Source organism: Talpa europaea, assembly GCF_964194135.1.
Source record: "Talpa europaea genome assembly, chromosome: 1".
Taxonomy (NCBI): Eukaryota; Metazoa; Chordata; class Mammalia; order Eulipotyphla; family Talpidae; genus Talpa; species Talpa europaea.
In genome coordinates this window covers 86,388,465-86,402,257 of record NC_140073.1, presented here as the reverse complement: position 1 = coordinate 86,402,257, position 13,793 = coordinate 86,388,465, and the positions used below count along the sequence as shown (strand labels likewise).

General features: G+C 35.5%; 1 protein-coding gene across 1 annotated transcript in view; it reads right to left on the bottom strand.

Moving 5' to 3' along the window:
* The window catches only part of KYNU (kynureninase), a gene marked incomplete at its 3' end in the record, with an annotated part of 118,597 nt that overhangs the window by 51,023 nt on the left and 53,781 nt on the right, over positions 1–13,793 (bottom strand). The window lies entirely within an intron of this gene.

Sequence of the window (13,793 nt, the reverse complement as noted above, 5' to 3'; positions counted from 1 at the left end):
TGATAAATTCTTACACCATCAATACCCTTTGGTGCAATGGTTCTAAGCATGAACCATAAAACTCTGGGCACTCCTAGATCAAAATAAATTCAAGTCAAAACAATTTCACGACACTAAGACATTCTTTGTCTTCTTCATTGGGCTAGCATTTGCACTGATAATGCAAAAGCAGTGACAAGTAAAGCTTCTGGCACTTTAGCACGAATCAATGCAGTGGCACCAATAGTAGTAACTGCATGTCAAAGTCATTCAGACACAGGAAAAAATAAAATGTTGATGTCATTTAAATTTTTTCTGTACAAAAACGCAAAAGCAATAAATTTGTGTTAAATTGCAATGTTTTAGGGCCTCCCTGGTGGCACAAGGCGTTAAACACAGTACTATGAAGCAATCCACAGCTCTGCAGCTATGAGTTTGATCCCCTGCCAGCCAGGGAGCTGCCCACATGGCGCAGCAGACCTCTCCTGTCTTGCCTGCTGTTCCCCTCAACAATGTATTTCAGTCAATCAGCCTGTCTGTTCCCCAGTCTGTCTCTGGTGAAGCCTCTCACCCCTGCACTTCTGGACTGTACCCCAGATCTTGTATGCATAAATACATCAATCTTAAAAAAAATCTCAATACTTTAATTTAGGCATTAAGATAACTTAATAAGGTTTCATGTGAGAAATGTGCATAAAAGATCTGGTCACATACTGAGGTAGCATGGTGTCTCAAAGGAATGCATTTGTGCAATTATTTGAGTTGCAAGCTGAACTAGCCACTTTCATTTCATGGAGAACCACTGTTTCATGAAAGAACAACTGATAGACAAACAATAATAATTCATAACTGGATGTTTGACAGGCTTTTATTTTAAAGAGAAATGAAAGGAATCTTTCATTCAAGGAAAAGGACTCAGTATCTCTTGCCAATAAAACGTAGCTTCTGAAAGAAATTATAAATTTAGAAAAATGTACCTACCATGAGTATGACCACTTTCCAATATTTAAAGATGTATCTGTTAAAATTAATGGTCATGTAAAAGCTTTTATATAATATATGATGAAACATACACATATTTGTGAAACACAGTTAACTCAGTGGACCAATATTTTTCAAATGTTTAATGTTTATTTTACATATCATGGATGAATAAAAGACCTATTAAAAATGCAAAACCATCCAGTGGATTTTAATGTAACCACCTATAGAAAGTTCAAAGACTTTGTTTCAACTCCACACCACAAGTTCCAAGAATTTCTCACTTGTCAAATTCTGGTGGCGTATCAAAGAGTCCACAAGTAACTCTAAGGACAGTCAAACCAATTCTACATATCTGCATAAGGATTGATCTATTTATATATGTTTCACCAAGGTAAAAATAATCAAGAGAGTGAATGAAGAAGCATGTGTAAAAAAACTGTCCTCTAAGACAAACAATCAAGAAATTTATCTAATATAAAACATCTTCTTTTGATTTAAAAACATATATTTTGTTTCTCTAGCAATATTAATTATTTGATTATTTAATGAGTCTTTATTACTATTCAAAAATAAATTTATAGTAAATTACTATTTTAACAGCTAACACAGTAAAGGTAAATACAATACCAAAACATCTCTTTGAGGTCATCAATGGTTTTCTAAATTGTAAAAGGTTTCCATTACTAGAAAGTTTGAGGACTGTTGCATTGGTATATGCTCTCAATCTGAAAGAGTTAATAAAAGTTTTCAGTTGATCACTTAATCTTACATCATGCCCTTATGTAATTTCATCAAATTGACTAAATTTGACTGATTTAATTAACATCAATGTCCATATACACAATGGTAAATTGCATTAGTGATTCTCCTTTGTCTTGTTTAATATCCGCTCTCTCCTACTCTCTACCATCTCTGTGAGGTCTTGCTTGCACTGATCTATTGGTCCAGGAAAAGAGAAGTTGAAAGAAATGATCAGAGGCACCTTACCGAGCTCAGTCTGCCTCAGCTTTTCGCCCCACGTACTTTTAGTTGGCCACAGATGCTTGAGTAATCTCAGCTAAGACTAGCAAGACACTAATGATGAAATCCTGCTTGGATCAACTGATATATTGAGCCATAAAAATGATGTTGTTTGGCTGACATTTTTAAAGTTAACTTTGACTCCACCTGTGTTCAATCTCTACATTGACTTGACACAACAGGTTTGTAAATATCTGACTCAATTCTGTGTTATTTATTTGTTATCAAATTTCAAGTTATTTTTGTGCATCACACTGTAGAATTCACACTGTTTTAGAGTAGTAACTCAGCCTGTGCTTCCAATATGTTCCCAAAAAGACAACCTGGAATAGCGAATGCATGTTATCCAAATTGTACTCCAGTATTAACTTTTTAATTTAATGATTCATGATCAGTGATTTAGTTTTCCATAAATCAAATTGTTAAAAGTTTTGCCTAGAAAATATAGTGATCTTTCTCTAGTAAGTCACCTTTGTACATGAACATGAATTAAAAATAAATAAATAATCAAACAAATAAATTAAAAAAAAATTGATCATTAAAAACAGTAAAACAGTGGTGATAGTTCACTTTGTAGAGACATTTAACCCCTGAGTTCCACTGCCTGCTTACTAGTGCTCCTATAATAATTATATTATCAAAACATTAGATTTCCTTCAACTTTGAAGAAATTCATCTATGAACTGAAGTTTATGAAGTAAATGATTGCAGAAGGACCAATTTTAGATCATTATTATATCTCTCAAGAATAAAAAACATCAACTTGCTATTACAGGTACTTTTCCTAGAATAGGAGACAAACTATGACCTCTTTTTATAAATAGTTATATTTTTTAACAGAATCAGTTTCATTTATTTAAAAGTTATCTATGCTGGGCCTCCCCTGGTGGCACAGCGGTTGAGCGCTGTGCTGCGAAGCTGCCCACAGCCTCTGCAGCGCCAGATCGATCCCGGGCCGCCAGCAAGGCCCACATGGCGCTCAGACCTCTCCTGCCGCCCCCTGCTCCCCTCAGCTATGTATTTCATCACTCTGCCTGTTCTGTTTCTGGCTCTGGTGAATTCTCTCACCCTCCCCGCTTCTGACTGTAACCTAGTGCTTGTATAAATAAATAGATATATCTTTAAAAAAAATGTTATCTATGCTGATTTTGCCAACAGAACTGAATAACTGCAACACAGACATTATAAAGGACAAAGTTAAAATATTTCCTCTCTCACTTGTTAGCAAAAAGACTTGGTAAGCACTATCCCATAGTTTTAGTTTCCATAAAGAAAACTCAAAATGTTGGAACCAGTTAATTAGAAACCTTACTCATAATGTGACCAAAATTAGCATTTCATAAAAGAAAAGTTTCTTACTTGTATTACATAACTTTTTTTTGGGGGGGTGAGAGTAAGGCATTTTTAACATATTTACTTTTTTTAGAATTACTTATTTATACAAGAACCAGGGTACAGGTCAGATGTGTGAGAGGGTGAGAGGATTCACCAGAGACAGAGCGGGGAACAGAACAGGCAGACTGACGAAATACACTGCTAAGGGGAGCAGCGGGTGAGACAAGAGAGGTCTGCGGCGCCATGTGGGATTTTCGCCGGCCTGCTGGGATGGAACCCATGCTGCAGAGGCTGCAGACATCTTCACAGTGCAGTGCTTAATCGCCTGCACCACCAGGGAGGCCCTAACATATTTCTTAATGACATAAGAATATGACAGATATTCCATGCTAATATAAATGTGATAGGAAAGAAGTACAATTTCTTTACCAAGATTTAGAGGTTATCAAAACCTGGGTTTGCAAACCAATGCGTATGTTTAGTTGACACACACATAGTCTGTATTTTAAGATAGATATTTAATATTTAATTTCTACTTGGGAAAAACAAAAGTTCTGAATTTTAAACTCTCCTTTATGGATGACATTTCCAATTAAAGCAATATTTTTTCCCTATGAAGCAATCTTTACAACTCAAGTTTTCAAAGAAAACTCAAGGAATAGGGGCCTCCCCGGTAGCGCAGAGGTTGAGCGCTGGGTGGTGAAGCTGTCCGCAACCTCTGCAGCGCCGGTTCGATCCCCAGCTGCCAGGCGAGGGTCCCACATGGAGCGCAGACCTCTCCTGCCACCCGCTGCTCCCCTCAGCAGTGTACTTCGTCAGTCTGCCTGCTCTGCTATCCCCTCTGGCTCTGGTGAATTCTCTTACCCTCCCGTGCTTCTGATTGTACCCACTGCTTGTATAAATAAATAAATAAATCTAAAAAAAAAAAAAAACCCAAAAAACTCAAGGAATAGAAAAGACAGCACCTCTATTTTATTATCAATTATTTATAAAGAATGGTACAATGAAAAATCCATGAAACCTCATCTACCTTATCCTGTTATTAAAAACCCTGTGGTCACATCTACAGCATTACATTACAAAAAAAAAAAAAACACAAAGCTTGCAGCTTCTACAAAATTCCTTAATGCCTGTACAGTTTTTTCCCCACGGATGGCAAACACATAAATTATTTAAATCTAACTGTTTGAGGAAAGGACCAGAGGATACAGATGAATGAGATCACTCCAAAGCAATTTCACAAGAATTTCACTAGATGGCAGCATCTTAAAAATAAAGAAAAAACTAATAATTCTAAACTTCTCCAAAGCCATCCAGTTAATATGCTCATTATTTTACTGCTAAGAATAGGTGCAATGTTATGAGTAAGTGAAAATATTCACTCCACAATTGAGAGTCTACTTTATTCCTTTTTAAAAATAGAAATCAAACATTTTTCAACAGTTATATTAAAATTACCCATAGGAGCTCTCACTTACATTGATACAACCACATAGAAGCATAACAGTGTTCAGCCACTGGATCACTTTGCTTTATAGTCAGTTTCAGACTACTGAAGTCATCTTGAAACATTCAAAATACTTCAGCCTGCCTTCCTCCAATGAACTTTGTAAATCTCACATTTGATTATCAGACTCTCCATTAACTTCAGAATGTAATTCACGTTACCTGGTGTGACTTATAAAGACATTTATGATCTGATACTTTCTAGCTTTCCTGCCTCAGGTACCCCATATCTCCCTCCCTCTATTTTCTCTAACTATCCCTTTCTCTGGGGTATTATTTCCCTCCTCATTGGCTGATAGCTCAGATTCTGACCACAAGAGAACTTCAATGGGAAGATTCCTTGCCCAACCCTCCCCTGCTCTCATCTTCCTACTTGTTAGCACATTTGCTCATGTAGCAGTTTCTTAATTTTACCATCTTCTACTTTTATACAATATAAACTCAAATAAAAGAACAAATAATAAAAATTATATAATTATCAACACATATTCTCCAAAATGATGTTAAAATTTTTAATATTACTTGAGGTTCTATATATCTGTTGCAGTTTTATTGTATATATTATATATTCAGACTTGTTATCTTTAAGATGAAGTTTCTTGGACAATTAATGGGGAAATATGAGCAAAATCCCTCTCTATGAAACAAGGAAAATCCAAAGCTTTTGTCCTTGCCATCTTCATTAACACAACTTTAAATATTTTTCTAACCAGTGAAATAATTTGATACAGAGGGTTTCTGCTGGGATTTCCAGGAAAGGAGCTAACAATGAAAAATGAAATTGTACCTCTTAGGTTTGTGTCCCAGTAGCATTAAATTTCTGATAACTTTATTTGTTATGTAATAGTTTGATTTTTGGATTGATGTTATTAATTTGCAACTTCTTCATCAAAATAAAAATCCTGTAAATCATGTAGACTATCGGTAAGTAACAGGTTAAGTGTGGAAAATGTTAATTACACATTTGTAACAATCCACATAACTGATAGTCTTCTCAAATGCATTGCTATGCTCACACAATTGATAAAATCATAATAGTTAAGGTAGGTAATAGACTTTGTCCTGAGTCACTTGAATGTAGCCACTTGAGTTACTATCCAGAGTTGCAGTCCCCATGGCCCCTGGTAGGTGCACTGAATAAGGACCGCCTGCCAGCTAGCTTGTGGCCATTCATACATACCAGCCTCTGCACATTCCTTGTTCAGTGCAGGTTCAGACTCCAGTGGATGTCTTTGGCTATGGCATTAGGATCGTGATGGATAAATTATAGGTGTCCATCTGTCCTTTAAAGGTCAGCACTCTCATGGAGTGTGACCGTCTATGGATGTTTGTGGCAGTTGCACCTCTCAACTATACCAACCAGGTCTTTATGTGTTCTAAATTTCATTCCAGTTTTTATAAAAAAGCAGTAGAAAATAACCAAAGGGCTACAGTGCTATGTATTGGGCAGTACTACTTAAAAAATAAAATACAGAAGGCCTCCCTGGTGGTGCAAGGGGTTAATTCTCAGCACTATGAAGCTATCTCAGCCACTGTAGCATAAGTACAATCCCTGGCCAGAAGGCTAATCCACATGGCATAGCAGAGCTCTCCTGTTTCGCCACTGCTCTCCTGGGCAGTGTATTTCAGTTGATCTGCCTGTTCTGCTCCCCAGTGTATCTCTGGCAAATCTTCTTACCCCCCTACACCTCTGGCCTACAACCCAGTTCTTACATGCATAAGTAAATAAATATTTTTTTAAAAAAAGAAACAAGAGTAAAGATCTCTATACAAAGGGCCTCTACTATGTCTCTAAATACCTAATTTTTCAGAATGAAATTTTATTCTGAACCCCCTACTTTCCAACAGCTTAAATTTTTCATGGTCTTCAAAAAGAGCACTGTTTATTTTTTATATTCACTCTGAGTTGCAATTCAATAATTTATATGTATTACAAATTTCTGTCCAAAAATCATTTAATACAGCTATATACTATTTTTTGAAGTGGTATATTTAGTTTTCATTCTTTTTTATAGCTCATTTTATGACAATAGCCATTCTTCACTATTAAAACATGAAACCATACAAAGTGAAAATAAACACACAGATAAAAAGAGATAAGACACAATTGTCCAAGTGGAGCTCCAGGGAACCTTTTCAGAAATCAAGTGGCATGGCAACCAGAATCAAAACTTAAAATTTTCTGTAGGGAAGAGGCTGAATGCTACTCAAGTTTATTTTAGTCCTGAGACTTTTATAGTTAATATATGAGATCAGAAAAGAAAGACTAATCAGCATATATATTGCAGAAATATATATATACAATAGTTCCTTCAAGAAGTCAGCCACCTGATAATCAATTTAAATGTTCTTCCAAAGTTCAGCAGCAAACAGGAATAGAAAAAAGGGGAAAAAGGAGAGCAGGCCTTTTACCCTAGACCTTATAATGAATTACTCTAAGATTAAAGTCTAATAATTACAGGAGTATATTTTATAAAAATATTATTTCAAAATGCAAGTGTATCTATAGAAGGATAATAATCACACTTACCCCTAAATCTATGATAGGTTAAGAAAACACCTCTGTTGTCCTTGTGTTATTAATGGATGGTATTTATGCCAATATGAATATACAGAGATGACAGTAAACCCTGCAAAGTGAACATTTGGTCTGGGCCACTCATGTGGACTGATTCTAGGCTGTGTGGGAGCCATAACTATAATTTGGAGTTTTCAGGAGCTTAATTTTATTTTATTTTATTTATTTTTTAAAGATTTATTTATTTATACAAAAATGGGGGTACAGGCCAGATGTGTGGGAAGGGTGAGAGGATTCACCAGAGATAGAGCAGAGAACAGAACAAGCAGACTGACGAAATACACTGCTGAGGGGAGCAGCGGGCCAGACAAGAGAGGTCTGCTGCACCATGTGGGTTTATCCCAGGCCATCAGGGATTGAACCTGCGATGCAGAAGCTGCGGGCAGCTTCACAATGCAGTGCTCAACCACCTGTGCCACCAGGGAGGCCCAGGAACTTAATTTTAAATAGACAAGAAATCCAGTAGAGATAATTTTGAATTGAGATTCATTCATGAGAAAAGGTGTTCATAAAAATCAAGGAATTCATTAAATTAACAATTGGTGCCTTTAAACTGTGCAGATTAGAACCATGCTATATTAGGATTTTATTATATACTTAGATCCAGCCTTACAGTTATATTTTCAAAAATTGCAGAAACCAGGGCCTCCTTGGTGGTGCAGTGGGTTGCATGCAGCACTGTGAAGCTGTCCACAGCCTCTGCAGCGCAGGTTTGATTCCCAGCCAGCCAGGGAGATACCCACATGGCATGGCAGACCTCTCCTGTCTCGCCCACTGCTCCTCTCAACAGTGCTTTTGGTCCATCTGCCTGTTCTGTTCCCCACTCTGTCTCTGGTAATCCTCTCATCCTCCCACACCTCTGGCCTGTACCCCAGCTCTTGTATAAAAAAAAAATGCAGTAACCTATAGTTATAATTATACTAAAGGAAAACTTAAAGAAACTACCCTGTTGAAAAGTAAAGGTATCAGGGGGTGGGATATTGGAAAGAAGGAAATGGATATAAGCAATTCAAAGAACTTATGTGGAAGGAAAACTGAATTCCAGAATGGGGGTGGTAAAACTTTACCCAGGAGAGGATAGTCAAGCTACCGCATTGTTGAATGCCTTCTTGCATTCTATTTATGTCATAGAAAGGGAGCCTTAATCTTTTTTTTGAAATTAATATTTAACCCAGTTTACGCTTTAAGTTCTAGAGGAGTCTAGCAATGGGACTCACATATTTAGCCAAGAGACCCTTGGAGAACACTGGTAATAAGAATCTGAGACCAGAGCTATATATATAATCTCTGGTTATATGAATACCTAGAGGAATTGATAGCCTCTGAACTTGAATGGAAAAGTACCTCTGACACTATATGAATATTCCTCTTGAGTCAATTTACAGTATGTGATTGTAGCCACAACTGTACCACCATAATGTAAAATGAATTAGAACATGCGTAACTCTAATATATATATATATACATATATATATATATATGCATGTGTGTGTATGTGTATATACATATATGGATAATTTTTTTCTGAGACTAATGAATTTATTTTCACCTTTATCAAATACTTAATACAGTCAAAATATTTTTTTTTTATTTTTATATCTTTGTACCCTCTCTGGTTTTGAATTTTTTAAAGACAGAGATGTTGGGGCTTTTTTCCCCATTAATTTCTGTTCTATATCTCCTTTCACTTCAAGATATACTCTGACATAATGTGAGGGGTCAATAAACATTGCAACAACGAAATTCCCTAAGTGTATTTTGCAAGTCAACCACTGCTAGAGGTTTCATGGAACTTTCTGCTAAAATTCTCTCCAGGGTCATGTAGATTAGTTTCTCAGTCATATAATGATTTGCAAGCTCTTTTATTAGAGGGAGAGTATCCAGAAACAACTCTGGAAGCCCACTGCAACAGCAATGGGGCCATCATGACTAGGAGTCAATACCTGATAGAACAACCAGATTGAAATGGTGGGTTCAATACCTTGGGGGCCTCTCTTAAAGAGAGCAGTGAGGGGCAGTATGGAGGTTTTAGGATGGGAAAATTTTTGAATATTGGCACTAAGTAGGATCTTATTTGACAAGTACTTCTGATTCCTATCTTTGACATGTTGGGGCCTTTGAAAAAGAACAGATTTCAGTATTCTGAACTAAAGAGACAATTACATCAACTAAAGGACACAGGTCTCAAAGACATTGGAATCCCCAAAAGAGTTTAGAGCTTCCCAAGAAAGGAAATGCCCAGGAAAGGGGAGCCATATATATTTTTTTGACTGTTATAAATGTTGAGCCCTCTTTGCTATTATGTTAGTTTACATATAGAAAAGACAATAATATCGTATAAAGAAAGCTTTGGTACCAACCACAGCTTGACTCCAATTCTAGCCTTTACTGGCTGGCCAAGTCACGAGGGCAATTGCTTATTCTTTCTCAGATCCAGTTCCCTCAAGTGATCCATAGAAAAGCTTACTATTAGGGTTGCTGGGGAGATGGCAAATATTACATGTCAAATGCCTAAAACAGAATGAGCCACAACAGGACCTGTTATTATTCATATTTGTACTGAGAAACATTGCAGAAACTAGATTCATCCTTTTATTTGGGCTTTCTTATACATATTGATGAGATTGACAAATCCAGATACAAAAAAATAGGAGACAAAGAACGTGGGAGCAATTTGTTAAAGAAATTTAAGGGGAATGTATCAGGTAAGAAAGTACATGACAGAGCTAACAGTTATTGGGTGAGAAAGAATAAAGGATTTGGGAGAAAGGAAAGGCAAAATGATCTTGAGACTGTAAAGAATTATGTGACTTGTATGTAAAGATATTACTACCTAGCAAACAATGTGCTTACAAAAGCAAATATGAGTTTTTTAATCAGAAAAAACAGTGATTGTCTTCTCAAATTCTTATAAGAATACAAAGCCCTAAGTGAAAAACAGAACAAACTGAGTAGCCCCGTTTTCTTCTATAATCTTTTACCAACTGGCAATGACCTCACATAAAATAGAGATTGCTTGATTTATTTCAGATACTCAAGATAGGAAAATAGCTTAAGGTCATTTTTCAAACTGAATTTAACTCATTTAATATTTAATGACTTAATGGAGTCTTCTGTCCTAATATTTCAGAGTAGAAACAGATACTGAAAAAAAAAAAAAAACCTAAAAAAATTTACCAAAAAAATCTTGGTTTTTTTAGAGTAAGTAACCATTATAAGTAATTCTGATTATATATAATAGAAACACAGTTGTGTTTTTTATGCAATAAGTGATCTATAAAATTAGCCAGATCTACTCTTGATGTACACACACTAATCAGTTCACTGGTATAAATAGGTATGTACTTAAAGATAAGTAAGTATGTGCAGAGCATGAGCACATGGCCATAGATCAGTCTTCCTCTGTAGCATATAAAATGGAATATTGACAAATATAAGGTGGCTTTAGACAGTGTTAGTATTTTGTAAAATGCATATTACCTATAGAAGAACCTACACATAATAGTTCATTTGGAGAATCCTGGGTTTATGTGAGACTAGATCAGGAGCAATAATTATCGACTAGGACTTTGATGAGAGTGGATGCAGAAGCAAAGGTCCTGATTGACAGCTGGGAGGCTTGCTTTTCCCACATCTGTAATCTTGAAACAACATGTGAAATCCAAATTTCTCCTATTGAGAATTAATCAGTCTTTCTCATGTGGTCCATTTAACAAAAAGCTCAAATTAAACATCTGATGAATACATCTTAAAAACAGCTCAGAATTTTTAGATTCTTGAGTGCTTATATTTACCAACATATTTTAACTTATTGACTCCAGGCTCCCACCTGGATGAATTTAAGGTAGTTTACTGAATATTGCTGAACAGAAAAATTACTTATTATTACCCAAATGAAGGTCATTTAGTAAATGGGACATTCCCTATAAATTTTAGGTTGCTTTTCCATTTATACTGATCATCATCTTTATTAATAAAATTATCTATCATCTATCTCTCTTGCTCTCTCTCTCATCATCTACCTGTCTATCTTATCTTTCTCTATTATCTATCTATCTATCTATCTATCTATCTATCTATCTATCTATCTAATCTTTATCTAATTTCTATCTATGGATTCATTAAAAGGCAGGAATTTCTGTTTTTTTCCCATAACCTGTACTCCCCTCGGATTCTGTGTATAGAACTAAATCTGGGTGAACCAACAGATCAGGATAGATGCTTGATATGTGATGCTTATCCTTTCTTTTCTTTATTAAGGTAACATTGATTACAACACTGTACATGATTTAGTTGAACAGGCTTACACCTCCACAGAGGCCTGTTACCATACGACTCCCAACAACAAGTACCCATCATTATTTACCTGAGACCATTGTGACCCTTATCCTACTCCACTTTGTTCCATCCACATTCTACTCACCACCTTTAGCCCCCTCAGTTCTGCAGACATATTTCTAGGGATTGCAAAGTTTGTTACTGAAAAAATTTGGTGAAAAAGAATGATCTCTTGAGAAATCAGAAAATATTTCATGTAGTATGAAATGGATCTGCTCTCTGGTGTCCCAACATCTTGCACAGTGTCATGGTAGTTTTAAAATTCTTACTTGGAGACTAATTGACTCTCCTTTTGCCCAGTCTATCCCATTGCTACCTGTTCCTGTAGGCAGGAAATTTCCTCTTAAAATTGAAACAAAATTTCACTCCCATTACTGCCTAAGAGCTTTCAGTGACACATACAATGGGTTTCAAAGAGAAACTCAAGATATATAAAATGACTTTAGTGACCTCTTCATATCTAACCTTTGCTGTCTTGTGGAATTATTATCACTCCTTTTCTATCAAGTTATATATTTTTTCATAAGCAAATTATACTGAAATATTTGCTTACTTGAAATCTTATCAATGTTTTGAATTCTTTAGCCCCACCACCCTGCCAGCCCCCTCAAAGGAATTTCCTGATTGGTTCCTACTCATAATTCTAGAATTTGTTCAGGTCTGATCATCTCTAAGTGGGTCACTCATATACTCCAGGCTAACTTGGGTACTCCTATTTAGAACTCCATTATTATAATTTTACTATTCAAAAAATTACAGAGAGAAGAAAGAATGTGTGAGAGATCCAAATGCATGTTGCTTTACTACAGACAACACTTAAAAAGACAAGAATTGGCAGTGACTTTAATAGAACAATGGCTACACTTGTTAAAATTTCTAGTAAATAGTACTTGTTATTGAGAGCTCCAATAACAAAAATTTTTTGGAAGATGTCTGCTTTTTTGATATATAAAAATTTCAGAGTATGCCAATTTATATAGAAATATTTAGAAATAAATTTTCCTAACCAATTACTCTAATCCTGATAATCCAAACAAGCATTACTGATGTTATTCTATGGGATACTTTATGAAAGTTGACACCCAGTTTTCAGGAATAGAGGCACCTCAGCCAAGCTTTCTGTAGCATTTGAGACTTTGATCAATTATTTGCTTGTCAAATACATGCATCTCAAATTCTTTTAAAGAAGAATTAAGAGCTTTCCTGAAAACAAGTGGATGGTTCCATGAGGTGATCATTTATATGTAAGTGTTGTTTAAATATGTCCGATTTTACTAAATGATACTAAAATTACAATGAGTCTTTCTTTCTTATAATGATGTCATTATTCTTATTTTTGCTTTTGTCATACATTATTCTGGAGCCAGAATTCATTTTTTCATTCAAACTGTTGGAGGTATAATTGTGATTATTATTTCTTAATACTTTGAGCAGCTTATGGTTGTGTCTAAGGTGTTTGCATTCAATAATCAGTGAAGAATGCCACTTAACAAGTTAGAAGCTAATAAAACCAAGTGCAGGTTTCCAAAGTTCAATCTTCTCTTTTGCCACCATAGTGTTTGATATATGGTAAATAAGATATACAATCATTCATTTATTCAAAAAGTATTTACTTGGCACTCATTGTCTGCCAGCTACCAGTAGGTGAACTGTGCTGCAGGCCACATAGCTCTAAAGAGGGGACATAGAGCCTAAGCAGTTGGCACTGAGTTAGTTAGAGGTAAAATTATTAAAGTTTTTAATAATCCATCATCCCAACTTTGTAAGAAATTTCAGTCTAGTGTCTTGAGTCCTAACCATGCTGCTCTACTTATTTTCTTTTATGTTCTAGTGTAGAACTATCCAGTGAGGATCTTTAGAAAAAGAAACTTAAACATTTCCCTTTTTCTCTAAGGATCCATTATTTCTTTTTTCTGGTGAGATTTGAATATTCCAATATGTCTTTTTTTATATTTTGACAATTGCAAACATTTACTGAGTACTTCTCACACGTGTTAAGTGTCTTAAGCGTATTGTTTAATTCTTCTCAGAATGAACCTATGTAAAGTAGGTA